Here is a 16,084-nt window from a genome sequence, read left to right on the forward strand (position 1 = left end):
CTTACAAGCAAAGAGAAAATAAAAAAGGAAGATGGAAATGTAAGAGGACAATGAGATAGCGAGGGACAAAAATAAGAAAAAGAAGAGAGTGGAAACATGGGATGAGGTTAACCAGTCAAGCAGTTGCATGAATGTTTTTTTTTTATTTTTTTTACTTCAACTTTTAACGTCAACTCAAACGTTTTGTACTTTGGTTTGTATTCAGGATCATTTCCAGCCTGCTAAGGAAAATGTGTGTAACGACTGTAAATTCGCTTTAAGTAAAAAAAAAAAAGTATTTTTAAAGATATTGATTACTTTCATCTGAATCTAAAATTAGGCTTCAACCTTTTTTTTCTTTTTATTCGCCTATTTGAGATTGAGATTTAATTGGCCTGTCCTTTATGTCAGGACTGATTTCCTGTGCTTAAAATCATCGCCTTGAATCGTGACAGCGTTTTGCACTTTACAAGATCTCATTTTCTTAATAACGCCTCACGAAAGATATTCTGAAAATACCGTAAATATTTTTTATATATATAATATATAATATATATAAATATATATATATATATAATATATATATATATAGATAATATATAATATATAATAAATATAATGTAAACCAAAGAATAGGAAGGGGTCGTTATTTGTAAAGAAACAAAAATATTTAATCACATACACACACAGGCCTAGATTGTGGTTATACATATACATATTTCGCATTATTAGTTATTATAACTCCAGTTGTAGCCCAACTTCACAGACTGGCGAGCCGTCATAATGAAAATTTTATCAAATCATACCAACCTGTGTCTCTTTATTTTGAATTCGTGTTATTACATCCCATTTAAAGCCCCTCCTGACCATCCTTTATGTGCGTGCAGTGCACAGACAGAGCAGAGCACACTGATCTCGTACAGGTTGGCTCTCAGAGGAGCTGCACTACATTACACCGGTTGTCCATTAACTATATTACAGGCCGAGAATGAGCTGCAACAAGAGGCGGTGTACGCTGCACTCGTGCTATTATGCACCAATCAATGGAGGCACTTTGGCTGTAAACACTGATGTAATGTCGTTAATAAAGAAAGTAAAGCAAATTAACATCCAGTAAACTGAAACAACCACTTACAAGAAGCAAAAATATAAATCTGTTTTTTTTTCTTTTAAAAAACCTTCAAATGGAACATGGATCATGTGAGATTTGTTTTATAATTTAAGGTGTATTGATTCGCTATATATCTGCATAACGTGTAAAGACGTGATCTAGACGAACCCCCAAACTAGAGGACCTCTTCAACTTGAACTTGAATGGATTATTCTGGGATAATATGAATATTATTTAATGGAAGACAGTGTTTTATTATGATACAATCATTTTGTGGTGATACATGAGGTTTTAAGCTTGGGGATGGTGTGTAAGTTTCATTTAGGGGTGATCAGTTTCTACTTGGTGCTGTCCTTTCAGTACTACACCAGAAAGCTCCAAAATTACTTATTACATTTAAAAAATGCTAAATGTAGAACTTTATTTGTCTTTATTTTCTTACATCAAATCTGGTTGTCGTGTTCAAAAATCAGCTGATAGCTTTAAAAAAAAATTAGGATATGTTTTTCTTTTTACATATTTCAGTTCTTCCACACTTTAATTATTTGAGAAATCCAGTTTGGATTAAGCATCAGCTCCTTAGGGGAGGAACCAATTGATTATAAAAAAGACCCAGACTCTGTGGAAGGTGAAAGGGCCCCCTGTTGTTTCAAACCAGCTCCTCTAACTTCCCAAAGTGCAGGGGCCCAGAGGCAGGGCTGCGTGGAGTGTGTGCGCGCCTCCAGTAAATGGCTTGCAAAGCGACTCCTCTGAAGGAGCAGTAGTAGAGTGGGTGGTGAGGAAAAACTTGTAGGACACATTGAATCAGCCTGATTAGGAGTTTAGGAGAGGGCAAGGCTCGGGTTTGGTTGAAAAGCTGCCGGACAGCCCTTGAGTGATACTATTCACATCATGGGAGAAAGGTCAGTGTCAGAGGAGTTCACAGGCCCCATCTCCATTCTTATGCTAAAGGTTCATATACACATAGGCTCATTCAGTGGTTACAAATGCATAAACAGCTTCTACCGACTTTCCCTCCAAAATGTATGAATCCCTAACTCCGAGGTCCTGCTTCTGTGTTTCTCTCTCTTGCTTCTGAAGTGGAAATTCTTTTCTACTAACTAAAAGTCTTCCACCAGTGTTTATTTGCATATCAGTCTAAATCTTAAAAAGTCCAATCTTTAAAATATGGGACTTTATTACAAGATTTTTTCTACATCTTACCTTCAGATTTTTATTTCCTTCAGTAAAAAGCTCCCGGGAGGTGAACCTGCTGTTATTTCCTTTCTATTTTCTGTTGTTCCAGTCACTAATTGTTTCTCGTAACAAGGTTTTATGAACTTCCCGTGAATAGACTTCTTCACGCATCTTCCTGTCTGACTCTGAGTCCAGTGGTCACTGGGGAATAGCAGGAAATAGCCACTTAATTAGCGGCCCTTGACCTCTGGCTCTGACTGACTCATATGGCTCCTGACCTCAGAATCTCTCCAGCCTGTTTATTGTCCTCCAGGGAACTGTCCACATCATGACCCCTGACCCCTGCTGACCTGTAGGGACTTCACCAACAGGTCTTTTACCAGCTGCCCCGCCTCACAAGACACTCATCAAAAAGAAGTATTTAACCCGAGAAGCTGCTTCAAGCAGTTACCTCTGCATAAGGAAGACATGACACTGAGGCTGTTATGAGTGTATAGGGTAAACACAATATGTTTTTTTTAAATGATGGAAATCACCCTAGTATAAAAGGTTTTATTTTATTTAAATCATTTGAACATTTGGGCTTTGGTTCCATCCAGATTCTACAGAGGCTGATTTCAGTAATTGGTTTCCATTCATCCAGAGAGGGGAACTAATCACTGAAATCAGCCGCTGTGTGTTTGGATGGATTGAAAACATGCTGACTCCTGCACTGGCCTCCACTGCTACATGATTATGATTTAGATTTAAGCACATGTGAAAACAAGGTGTTTTTTTTTTTAACATGCTCCTTACACTTAAGTGACTGTAATTGCATTTTTTATAGCAGCTTCATCCTCCTTTTATTTATTATTTATTGTTATATTTATTATTTTTGTATAATTTACTGCGTCTTTAGTATTCTCTTCAGTACCTTTTTTCCAGATGTTCATAATGTTCATGTACTTCATGCTGCTGTGACATTTCATTTCCACTGAATCAAAAGTTTTAATCTTTATTACTATCTCAAGAGTAGATGCTTTTACACTTTAAGGCATAAAGGTTGCCGTAAATTAAAATAAAAAAAATCATTATTGATTTTAAATAAAAATAAATGTTGGCATACATGGTATATTGATCAAATTCATAGTTTTCATTATTTTTTTGTTGTTGCCATTTTATGCTTTGATTATTATAACACTGAATAAAACACTATCATATTACTGAACATTGTTTCCTCAATCAATGTAACATATCGAAAGCATAATAATAACAATAAAAATAATATATAAATAAATGTCAGATTTAAATAGATAAACACAGGGTGTTCACCTGTCACAATGTTTAATTCTTTTTATCATTCATAATATTATTAATTTTAAAGAGACATAATGGCTTTTCTCTTACTTTCTTTCTGTCACTTTTAAGTGTTTCACTTGTTTCCATGGTTCCTCAAGAGACAGACATAATCCCCTGTTGACCCTGCGTGTGTCCATCTGTTGTTTTACTCCGGACACAGATCAGTCGGACACTGATTGAGGTCCGACTAACTTTAGTACAGCCTGTAATCCCCAAACCTGATTAATCGTCAAAACTGGGCCCTGGTATGAAGTGACACGTCTTGATTTAAAGTAAACAACTTAGGTACACATGTTTTTTTATCCACATTTTCAAATATGACAAACTTTGTTGTGCTTTGTGTCTTAACCTTTTTGGAAAGTGCAGGGAAAATATATCTGCAAAAGGTCTAGTGAAAAAAAAAAGAGCCGTTTACATTTTCATGTTAAATAAAATATGAGTTTGAATGAACAAAAGCTCATTATATATTTTAATAGCTGGCAGGGTCACTTTGTCCACTGAGTTTTGTGGCTGATGAACTTTTCTTTCCACACTGATTCAACACACGTCCCTCTGTCTGCTCCTCCTAATTAAAACTTAATGTGAGGTCACTCAAACACTTTCTCACACGATCCTCCCACACATCACCATGTGAATCTAAAAATAAATAAAAAAAGAAAGAGAGAGAGAAGAAATGTCCTGACTCCTAAACATTAAATCTATTTTAAACTTATTTTAATTTCTGTTTTTTTTTATAAAAACACTCTAATCACCAAAAACAAGACTGGAACACAGAAATGATATTTTTTATTACCTTTATTTTAAATAAGAGTGATTGACAGCAGTAATCAGTAATACATTTATATACTATTAATTAATATTTCCATTTAGGCATATAACAACAATGATTTACATGCATTAGCTGAGAAATTGCACATAATATTTTGTGTACAAAGTTAGGATAAAATGTAATGCTTTTTATTTTTTATTTTAAAATAATAGATTTGACATAAACATGTCTAATCACACAAAATCATACCATAAATTAAACTCTGTATTTACATGGATTACAGACATATCTTGAGTTGTATGTTTCAGGCTTACAGAATATCTCCTTCTACATTTCTTTAACATAAAACTCTCCTTGCAGTGTTTAGGTGACTTTGTCATGTTCTGGTCTCTGCTGGCGAAGTTTAGCCCGAGATCTCCCTGAGCCAAAGCAGGTTCCTTCAGAGTACAGAGGGGCTTGCAGATCTTGTCCCATCCTGAGGATAAATGATGGAGGGAATCATTAGCATGACAATCAAACAAACTCTTCTGTGTGGCCAGTCATAATATTTTAAATTTTGGACTGGGAGTATTTCTTCAGGATTCCTCAGAATCCAGTTTTGTTAAGAACCAATATGATAAACATGCATCATAATACTGATTAATTTTTTCATTTGTAAAGGATCTTTCAACGCCTACAAAGTGATTTTAATAAAAAAAAAATGCAATAAAGAAGATAAAAAAGGAACAAAAAACAAGAGGCCACAGAATAAAGCAACACATAAAATAAAAGTACTGTTGTATAAAAGCAGGTCTACGGAGATACGTTTGAAGACCAAGTACAATAAAGGCAATAATGTCTCTGTAATGGTAAGCTCTTTGGTTAAGGCTGATGAGTATGTTTTGACAATACTGAATTTGTTGTGTGTGATTTTTTTTTAGTTTTGTACATTAGAAACTGTAAGCAGTGTTTCAGAAAAACAAACTTCCTTTTCATGGCAAGTAAAAAATAGGCCTCTATGCTCTGCATGTTGTTCCACTCTCCCATTTTCAGGCTGTATGCATGGAGGGATCTTAAGGCTTTTATCCCCACGGGGAACCAGCCCGAACTCTTTCTCTGTCAATTTTCACCCACTCCCCAATTCAGACAAGGCCTTTCTCCCACCAACCCCACAATGAAGGATTTGTCCTGGTTCTCTTTGTCCACCTCTGACATCTTTTTTTGACTGCTCCCTCTCCTGCAGACAGCATGCAGCGTATGCAAATACACACTCTTTTATTCCTGAGACCCCTCCCCTGAATGAATGCAACCTTAAATGAGGACACACTTGCACACATTTACAGAGGAGGCATGGAAACACGCACATATTACAATCAGTGGATTTGCATGCCCTCTCTGACACGCAGTCACTCAAACATCCAACACCGACAATTTAAAAATGAGCAGACAGAAAAGTGTGGTTAGCTGATATAACTCATTTTTATCTGTATATGTAGTTTATCCAGACAGGTGGACAACAAGAAATATATTTATTCATTTGAACTTTTATTTTTTAAAACAGGTTAATGTGTATATGTGCAATTTCTTCTTAGAGAAATAGTCTGCTAATGATTGGTACTAACTTTAAATTTCACACATATTGCCTTAAAAAAAATAAAAAACTAAGTCTAGAAGCTCATGTGAAGCAATTACTTTTTTGGCACAGACACTGTTCTTTCAAAGATGTAAAGGTTTTGTGTTATATAATTGAGATTGAAGAGCATTTTATATTTTATCGCTCTTTATATGATTACATAAGGTCTAAACTTTTTAGTCAAAGTCCTTCATCTCTGCGGAGTTCTGGTTGAAATATATATTTTGTAGCCAATTTTATTTGTAGAACTTTGGGATGGAGACAAAGCTTTTTTGTTTGCAGTGTATGAAGTCATTCTGTTCTCTGACAAGTGTTGTTTCACCACAGAAAATTGCATATTTAGTGTTGTATAAGCCTAAAGCGCACACACACAGACACATAGACGTACACAATGGGTGTTCAGACGTGTAGGATGAGCCAACACAATAGTGGCGATGCAGTGAGGAAGAGGTGTAGACTGGTAATGTGTAACTCTAAAGGCCGGATGAATTATAACGGTGTCTGATGAACATAAAGCGTTCTCTCACCGCTAACATTCCCAAGCTGGCCCGTGCCATCTGTGAGCATGTGTGAATGGGTTCGAGTCAGTGTGTATGTGTGTGTGTGTGGTGGGGGGTTGACGTCTGCTGGACAGCTCTGACAGTTCGGCCTTTTCAGACGTACATTACTGAGCCGGCCGGCCTCTTTCCCATAGCAACCCTAACCGAGGTCAAAGGCTATGTACCCCCCCGTCCACCCACCACCTCCTCCTCTTGTACTCCAGGGTGGCCACAGACTCTCCTAACTCCTCGACTGGCCGCAGACAGAGCGGCTGCACACATGAACTTGAACTTGACTGAGTGATGGAGCCGTGACATGAGAATGAGAATAAACTTTGGGCTTTTTGCTCTTTTTCATGAATGCTTCCTCTTTAAACTGGTGTCGACGTCACGTACAGTACCAGTAGAGTAAAAAACATGTATAAATGAGGTCACACCAAGGATTCCCCCTAATTCTCTTCACCCTACAACCTCATCTCCTCCTGATATGATTACAAAGGGCCGCTGTATTAAAGGCTCAGTCACCTAATTCTCCTCTACTTTCATTGGAGCACACAGGACCCCTACTCAGGGACGCCACAGCCAACAGGCGTAATCTGAAAAGCCTGGGATGTAGAAACTTCTCTCCATCTTCCTCTAAGATACTTAATGTCAGGCTTTGTGCTAGATTAGTCTCGGCCAAAGTTGCATTAAAAAACCCAGATGAGCCTCGCTTGACCCACATTGGACCTCATCCAAGACTATGGGCAGCCCGTGAGCTGGGCTTTATATATCACAGCAGCCGTTAAAACATTAATAGTGTCCACACATAGTGAGGAGAATCCGAAGAGGTAACCCAGGAGCTATATGGTATTAACATTTTATCGCTACTATGGCTACGCTGCTTCACTCACACAGAATTGGAAGTGAGTAACGCTTACTGTCACTTCAACATGTCACACATTATAATTTCCCTACATAGAAAAAGCAATACATACTGTAGTTAATCATGAATAACAGTGGAAAGAGAGAAGAAAGAAAGAAGGGTAAGGTAATCATTGCCATTTTCTGGAGGGGAAATACATTTCTCGTGTCATTTTTCAGGTTATGTACAACCCGAAGAATGAATATTTAAGTCACTGTATCTACAGCGTGCAGAGGACGGTGTCCTAAATCCTCCTGACACGCTGACCTCACTCTGGTTTCAGACAATCTTCATTGAAAACTCTCTTTGTCTCAGATTCAAACCGGACTCCGGAGCAGCTCCAAAGTGTTTAATAAGACGTACAAAAATCAAGATGAGCTCACCTCCACAGCCTATTCTAATTGTGTGTTCACTCCCTATCTTCATGTTCAGCCTGAATATTGCAATTAGTCAGAATTACAGACGGTAATCATCAGGCGAATAAATATTCTGTGTGCGTGTCACTCATTTTTACATCCTCCAAAACGCTGGAATAAGTGACTGCTCATTTCGCAGCCGTGCTAAGGATGAATACATTTCCCTGACAAATTTGCTTGAGTCACCGCCGCCTATCTCTGACCACGCTGTGTCTGTCGGCTGCCGCAGCCATCACGTACAGTTGCGACCCCCCCCTCCTCTCCCACCTCCACCCGTCGCCCGCTCACTCTTTTCAAACACACACACACGCACACGCACACACACACACACACACACACACACACCAGTCCTCAATGCCCGACTCCCCGCAGCTGCAAATTGCTCTAGCATGGCACTGCTGCACAAGCTAACTTCATCAGCAGATACAGAGGTAGCACTGGTGGCTCAAACATGGCTGCCCATGTGCTCCACCTGCCTCCGTCAGCCTCCTTTTGCATATGCGTATACGTTTGTCTTCACTATCTTTAACCTTTTCTCCATGAGCCAATCTTTTAGTTTTACTTTTTGCAAAAAGTGGCAATTTCATCAACCCCCCCCCCCCCAGCCCTCACTGCCACTCGTCTGCGAATGTAACATGGAGATCTGCAACGGAGGCATGGAGTAAGCTACAGTATCTCCAAGATTAATTTCTCGCCTTCGCCATTGCTTTCTCTCCTCTGTCAAATCTGCCCCGAAGCTACGCGCTGTATATCACACATGAGCAGCACAAATGCAATTATAAAGACAGCTCTGAGTCTTTCATATGAATAAAGAGAGGGAATCGTCCTTTAACACGTGGGCTGCACATGCCTTACATATCTTGGGGAGGCACACGTACAGTATGAGGCTCATTAATAATCATTATTCCCCGGTTACATCATTCAGCTTGTTAGGCACACACCCATCACCTTAGCTGAGTCATTCTCGGTGATACACCGTGCCACCGACTGTCGTGTGAGATTTTCATGATGACTGTCTTTTTGCCACCTGAGAGCGATGCAAAATATGCAGATTGTGTTTGCACGAAGGACAAATCATATTCCGCCGCCTAACTGAGCAAAGATAAAGTAGTGCATGGCTGATGAGAGGCACCGTGCATAAAACAAAATCAGATTCTCAATGTCAGGAACGTGAAAATGCATCTTTGGGGTTGTTGAAATATCATTGCATTACACCTTTGATACACTCTAATGGTAAACTGTGATCTACTGTGTGACAGGGTGTAGGCCACCTATATGCATATTATGTATGAATGCATCTCCAATGCCAGTGAAATCCTTCTCATTTACTAGGGAAAAAAAACAGCATCTACATGCCTTTCAGACATGCAGAGGAGGCTGAATAGACTAATGAACAGTCAGGTGGCACTCCAGGGTCTGGACTACTACCCCCCATCACACACACATATCAAACATGCATACGCCCGCACACGCATTAAAACTCTGCGGCTCACCCGACCCCGGTGATCCACGCGACAGTCTAATGTCTCAGGCATCTGCTCATGTCTAGTCTGGAGGGTCTTTCCCACCCTGCCCCCAAGCCCAGGCCCGCCGCAGCACCAGCTCCCACAATGGTGGGAAAGCAGGCCTTTACGGAGGGTGGAGGAGGGGGGTGGTGTGGAGGACTAAACAGCTATTGGAAAGGGGGGGGGGGGCTGAATGATAATGTGAAAACGCACGGCACTGTTCATTAACACACAAGCACTGCAGCTGCACATGTTGGCCCTGGACACACATGCTCACGTGTCTCTCTCTTTTCTGCTTCAGGTCGCTGCCAGAAACACCAGGAGTACAGAGCAGCTCTGCGCCATGATAAGGAGCGCTCACAAGATCTGTGTGTGTGTGTGTGTGTGTGTGTGTGTGTGTGTGAGAGAGAGAGAGAGAGGATACAGGGATGGAAGTGGCAACGATTTGGAGCTTTGATATTTGGCGGTCGCTGTTTGCCCTTGTCAGATTTTGGAAGAACGTGACATTTTTACATCAGTGATGTCTGACATTTTTAGTCTGTGTGTCAAAGAAAGTTCCTCCATATGTGTTGCATTGTAGCAGCAGAGTTTTATTGCATATATACTGAGAGTTGTAATCAATATCACATGTTTGGGATAAGATACGAAGATAGAAGATATGAGATCCAACATGTAACTAGTCTTTTTTAGTGCCGTTTGAAATACTTAAAAATGACGCCACTATACTGTGTTTTTAAAAGTAAAAACTGCTAATATTCAGAGCTCATTATTACACATAAAGAACCGCTTCATAAGCCAAAAAAATCTAAGATTGTAATGGTTCTACTTTTTAAAAAAATAATGTGATTTCCCAAATAGGAAATTATCATCCCCCCCTCCTCAATAAAATTCACCTGCGGGGGTTCAGCACATTAAGATAATGTACTAAATATCGTAATGTGAATTTCATAACAAATGCAGTTTTGCATGAATTAATCTACAAGGTTTGTCAGGTGGAAACACGGCATACACACACTGCCTGGTGTGCATCAGGGAGTAAAGAAGCACCATGACAAGAGAGGATGGCAGGTTTCCTTCAACCAGTGCCAGCTCATTAATTTTGTTTGCTACCCAACCCCCTCTCCACCACCAACCACCACCACCACCACCCTTCCTCACCCACCACCCCCCTCACATCACCCCTTAACTGCTAATTAGCAGGAGCAGAAGATAGAAGAGAGAAGGGAGAGGCCATGTGTGACTGGGGAGGAAATGGGAAACTCTTCTTCTTCTTCTCTCCCTCGTTCTTTCCTCCTGCCCCCAACCCCCAATCACACACACACACACACACACACACACACACACACACACACACCCCGACACACACTCCCCCACCTCCTGCCCACCATCACCACTGGTACCCAACAGAAAACCATGATGCAGCTCACCTCACATGCCAGCCCAGCCATTTTAGGTGTCGCGGCGACATCTCCCAAGATGGCTCCTCTGAGCGCGCCCATACTCCAAGGATCCGGCAGGGTCTTTGTCCGCCTTCCTGGCACGGGCACTGCGTCCCCCGTTGGCAGTACAGATGGCATTAGAGACTCTTGGGTAAAAAAGATTGAGGAGTGGGGGAAGGGGGATAAGGAAGAGGAGGAGGAGGAGGTGGCAATTCCGGACCAGCCGTTTTTCTCTCCTCGTTTTCTTTTAATGATGCTTCTACCCTCTTTTCAGGAATCCCTGATCATTCAGTGTTGTTGATCGGAGGCCTGTAACAAGAGCAGATGGAAGAGAGAGAACAGAGGAATACAACATGAAAAGCACATTTAGCATTTTTAGTCATCTGGATTGTTAAACACAGCCTTTTGATTAAAGGTTCTTAATTAAAGAGTTGATTCAGTTTTCTTTGAACCAGCAGCACTTTACAAAGTCATCAAAACTTTTAAATCTTCGGGCCAGCTTTGTTCATTCACCCTTTGTTGTGTTTCTTGTGCGCACGAGTGTGCATTTCTGCCACAATAAAAGCACTAAAAGAATCATTTGCATCATACATGCACACAGGTTGAGGAAAGGAATGCCTTAGACCATCCCATAAATAAAGCTTTAAGCGTTTTTATTCCTATTCATTAAGGAGGCGCGCCATGTTGACACACTACCAAGCAAAGCTCAGGAAAAGACTTGGACCGTGGCCTTTTCACATATCCAATATCTCGCTGTGAAACGAAGCAATTAGCCCGGTTTGACAGCGAGCTCTTCTGCAATAGGTAGTTAACAGAGTGAATGAAAACTCATCTCACTTTGGTGCTCTTTAGGCTTTAGTGGCATTCTCCCGGCTGAGCGTATGCACTGCACAGTGCTGAAGTACCAAGTTGAAAAGTTCAGCTCCTGTCTACAGGATGGCCCTGGCCTTCTCATTGAGGCAAGACACAATGTATCCAAAAGGTCCCAAGATTCTCTACAGCTTTAAATACAGACGGCAAGTGTTTTTTTTAACCCTGTAAGTGTAGGGTGCTACACCACTCAACTGCATCCCCTTTTCTTTCTTCTATAAACAAAGTCTCACAGGGTAAATCCGAAACGTGGTGCAACTTAAATACATGGAAAAGGTGAATGAAATAAAGCATACTGTCAAATGCAAAAGATAAATCATGAGGATGTGCTTCGGTAAAATATGAGCATTGACTAGGTTGATGGCATGGCAACACACCATTGTCCCAAAGCAGCTATCTCATGGGATCCTTGAAGGAAGCTGCACTGTTTGTTTCACTTACTACAGGTGAGCAGGAGGCATCAGACAAACCTTTTTCACAGCAGACATCTTGACTTGTCACAGGAGGTAAAAGCACAGGTGTAAATAATAAAATGAATGATGGCTGAATTCCATTTAGCTGCTTCAGTTTCGCTCCATTGCTGTGTCGGGACACCTGTGCTTTTCCTCCTATGACAAGTCAAAATGTCTGCAGTAAAAAAAAGAAAAAGAAAAAAAGACCTATTATATTGCCTCCCGGTCTAAATCATTTAATTTTTGTAAACACTGAACACGAAATTCTCATGCATATTCATGTGGGAGCCCTTTAAATATTGCAGAACATTTGGGAGTTCTTGGTTTATAGTGTTCCTCCACCAGCTGGGCAACCTGCTTAGCATTCAACACCATGTAGCAGAGGACCTGAATGCACAGCAACCCTTATAACCACCCTAAAACAGGACCAGTTGCTGACTGCAGGTTCTCTGAATACTAAAAAAAAAAAAAATACACAGAAGTAGAAGATTTTTAGGCCTAAAGATCAAACCCTGTAACATTGTGATCAATGAGAAAGTGGAACTTTGAACACTTTGTCTTTCCTTCATTAGAGATTCAAAAATAAAAAACAAAAAATCAACCTATATCGTGTGAAAGGTTTTTTAGTTTCCATCATCTCTTCCTTATCTCATTAAGATACATATATAATGAATAGAAAACATTTTTTCTGCAAAGAAATCTCTGCAAACAAATACAATGCATATCTTCCATATCCTTATAATAAAAAATAAAAAAACTTATTCACTTATTATGCTATATTAAAATGGATATATCATGACTAAGACACACGTTTTGCACGAGCTATCTGCATGCAAATGCAACATTTCTGAACAAACTTTAAAAAATAGACTTTTTTAAAAAGCACAAAACAAAACTATTTTCTTACCTGTTTTTTTTCTCTTCAGATTAGAGTGCCTCCTCTGTGACGGGATTAAAACACTACGTTTAAAGGAAGTCATTTCTACTTTCGGTTATCTAGCTTTATGACAGGTATTTAACACTCATACAGCTAGATAACCAAAGACAGAAACAGACCTCCCCTCACACCCTGTCATGCTGCAGCCCGACATGATGCTGGCCTGATCTAGAAGGAGGTGAGGATAAATTAGTAGGCCTGAAACATATTCAGAGACAGCTCATTTACAGAACGATTCTTTTAATTACTGATAAACAATTAAGACTACGAAGAAGAAAAAGCAAGCCAGGCATGATGAGACGATCAGATGTGTTACATGTGAACACACATTTAAACACTGAAGCAGTCGTCAGATATTCCTGTCGTAATAAATAGGGTGAGTGGTTGAAGGCCTGGAGTACAGGGACATAATTATACTTTTATAACATTTGAATTTCTATACGTTTCATCTTATATATATTTCACAAGACTCTTTCAAAAAAATATCATATGATGACTGTAGGTTTTTGTAAGAAAATAAAAACATTATTTTGTATTTATAGGCTACGTAAATATATGTGTAGTGGGGCTACTGCATTAGCATCTCTTGCACTATATTCCCCTGATGAATCGGATATAATATAACATCATTTATGGAGCAGTTTCTGAGACTTTTTTTCTCTTTAAAATAGAGTTTTAACTATCAAAGCATGCACTTGAAATATACGCCCCACATTTCACGTGTTAAGTTGCATTGAACATATCAACATGCACACTGAAATATTTAGATAACACAGTTCATGTAGGACAGGCCTGAAAATATTCTCTTCCTTTTAACACGAGGTGTTTTTTTTTCTTCATATATATTTTAATGACATCTTAACACAACCATGACTCCCTGCTTGTGTTTCACAATGGCACACACACCTGAGATATTGTTCTAAAATCATAAAGATTCGTGCTTCTGCATCCACACTTATGAGAAGATAAGTGTTTTGTCTCACTGGACGAGCCTGAATCGTCAGTGTGTCCAAACTATATATAGTATTGATATATATATATCTATATATATAATATCTATATTATTATATATATATATATTATATATATATATAGGGCGGCCTGAAATCATCAGCATGAACCTGAAACAGCGTTAGGTAAAGAAACGGGTCTTTGATGCAGCAGCAGGTTCAAGGATGCTCCGAGCTCAACAGCTGACTCTTTGTTTTTTTTTGCTTTTAAATCACCTAAATCTGAATTAAATTTAAGATGATTAAATTCGCTCTTGGCTCTTTGGTGCTCCTGTGGGGGGCAAAGGCTCCTTACTTTTAATGAGAGTTGCGATTGGCCTACTTCTTCTGAAACTGGACTATTTCAGATCATGAGGGCTATCACAAAAGAAGCACTTTGTTACCGATTATATTAATAGGCTGAGGAAGGTGGTGTAATATTCTGGCACTTTAAACAACAAGGTTGTTGTTGTTGTTTTTTTTTCTCTTTAGGGACAAAATACTTTGCTCTGATTTTAAATGAAACCAGAGGGCGCTTCTGGTGGTTAAATAATGTTAATACACATATAAAAAAATAAAATAAAATAAACTAAAAGGCAAACTGAACATGCATCTTCTGTGTCCCTATAATTCTCTGCATACGACACATGGACATGCATTCAAAGCTGTTAAAAATGTAACGCTGTGCGTGCAAATCCTCTTGTTTCCAGACGCGTTTCTTACCTTTCTCAGAGGCAAAGCAGACTCTGGAGGGAAACGTCCTCAACTTGAGCTCATAATGAATTTTCCAGATGAATTTTTCTGCCTTTACATCGGGCCCTTGTACTGTGTCAGCACCGCTGCTCCCAGGTGAGTCCAGTTTCATCCTCAGTCCTCCAGCTTCTGTCCCTCCTTCAGCCTGCGCGCTTCCTCTACTTGCTCCCGCACTGACGTCATGCAAGGACCAGGGCGGCGTGTTGACCAATCAGAGAGCCGGCCGACACCAAAGACCGTCAGCTATCAGCCACATGTCTCACTCCTGGTGGTTTTCTCTAGCTTTTTATTGATTTCTACTATTAGTACTACTATTACCACTGAGTACGAGTACTAATAAAATGAACATGACCATACAATGCACAAGACAAACCATTTTTCAGTCATTGATTAAATAATCCAAACTCAAGAGAGCCTTTGATGCAGAGTTATTATGAGATTTGTAAATGTCTGAGTTTGAGTATTCAGAAAAAGTTTCAGAAAAGTTGAGATTCAAACTTCATCCTCCAAAAGTAGTTGACAAACATCACCTTATTTATGTCTGACCTTACATTATACATTATAGTACCATTACTCTATGTTCTCTACATTTATTTAAAATAGAGTAGAACAAGGCCAGCTTGTAATCTACTATTTCAACTCATAAAACAAATGGTCTCATCATAATTTCCAAAGTATTCATATTTGAAAGATTCTCTGCCCCATAGTTTAATCCAGCTTCACTCTATATACCTACATATCTTCCACATATTAGTCATTGTGCTTCATTTACATCTAGTCTAAAAAAAATACATTCTCCATATCTCCTGATTTACATCAGCTATCGTTGCTCTGCTGCCACTTTACGTTGTTAATACTCCATCAATTTCACCTCTTGGCACAGCAATCAAAAATGTGGATATGTGACTGTGGCTGACACAAGCAGCCAAAATTGTGCTACAAGTGGGTACATTTTTCATCTCATCTCCCTGACAGCATACCAAATAGGCTATTGTGAGATTAGACAAAGTGAGCACAAGGGAATTATTTCCCGCCCTACTTTGTTCACAGGGTTTCACAGGCTGGACGTAGGAGTGAGTGGTCTTAAAGAATAAAACATCTTTGTGGTCTGAGGCGTTTGTATTTGGCAAGTGTTGGCTTGAGAGCACAGGGGCCACGGCCAAGTGTGGTATGAGCAGTTCCCTCCAAATCTGTACGGACAGAAGAAAATGTTTTCTGGTCGCTTTTAATGAGAAATGAAAACAGTTTAGGGTCATTCCCACTGTGTCTGTTGCAATTTTTTACTGAACATAATT

General features: G+C 39.5%; 1 long non-coding RNA gene across 1 annotated transcript; it reads right to left on the reverse strand.

Annotated features, from left to right (window-relative positions):
- Window positions 1-4,495: 4,495 nt before the first annotated feature.
- On the reverse strand, window positions 4,496-14,910 carry LOC109143035 (uncharacterized). The gene is made up of 4 exons (XR_002043124.2): window positions 14,760-14,910; window positions 13,018-13,215; window positions 10,777-11,097; window positions 4,496-4,848 (listed from the first exon to the last, which is right to left on the reverse strand). It is a non-coding gene; the product is annotated as an uncharacterized LOC109143035 (long non-coding RNA).
- Between the last annotated feature and the right edge of the window lie 1,174 nt (window positions 14,911-16,084).

This window comes from Larimichthys crocea, chromosome XXI (assembly GCF_000972845.2).
Source record: "Larimichthys crocea isolate SSNF chromosome XXI, L_crocea_2.0, whole genome shotgun sequence".
In the NCBI taxonomy this organism is placed as follows: Eukaryota; Metazoa; Chordata; class Actinopteri; family Sciaenidae; genus Larimichthys; species Larimichthys crocea.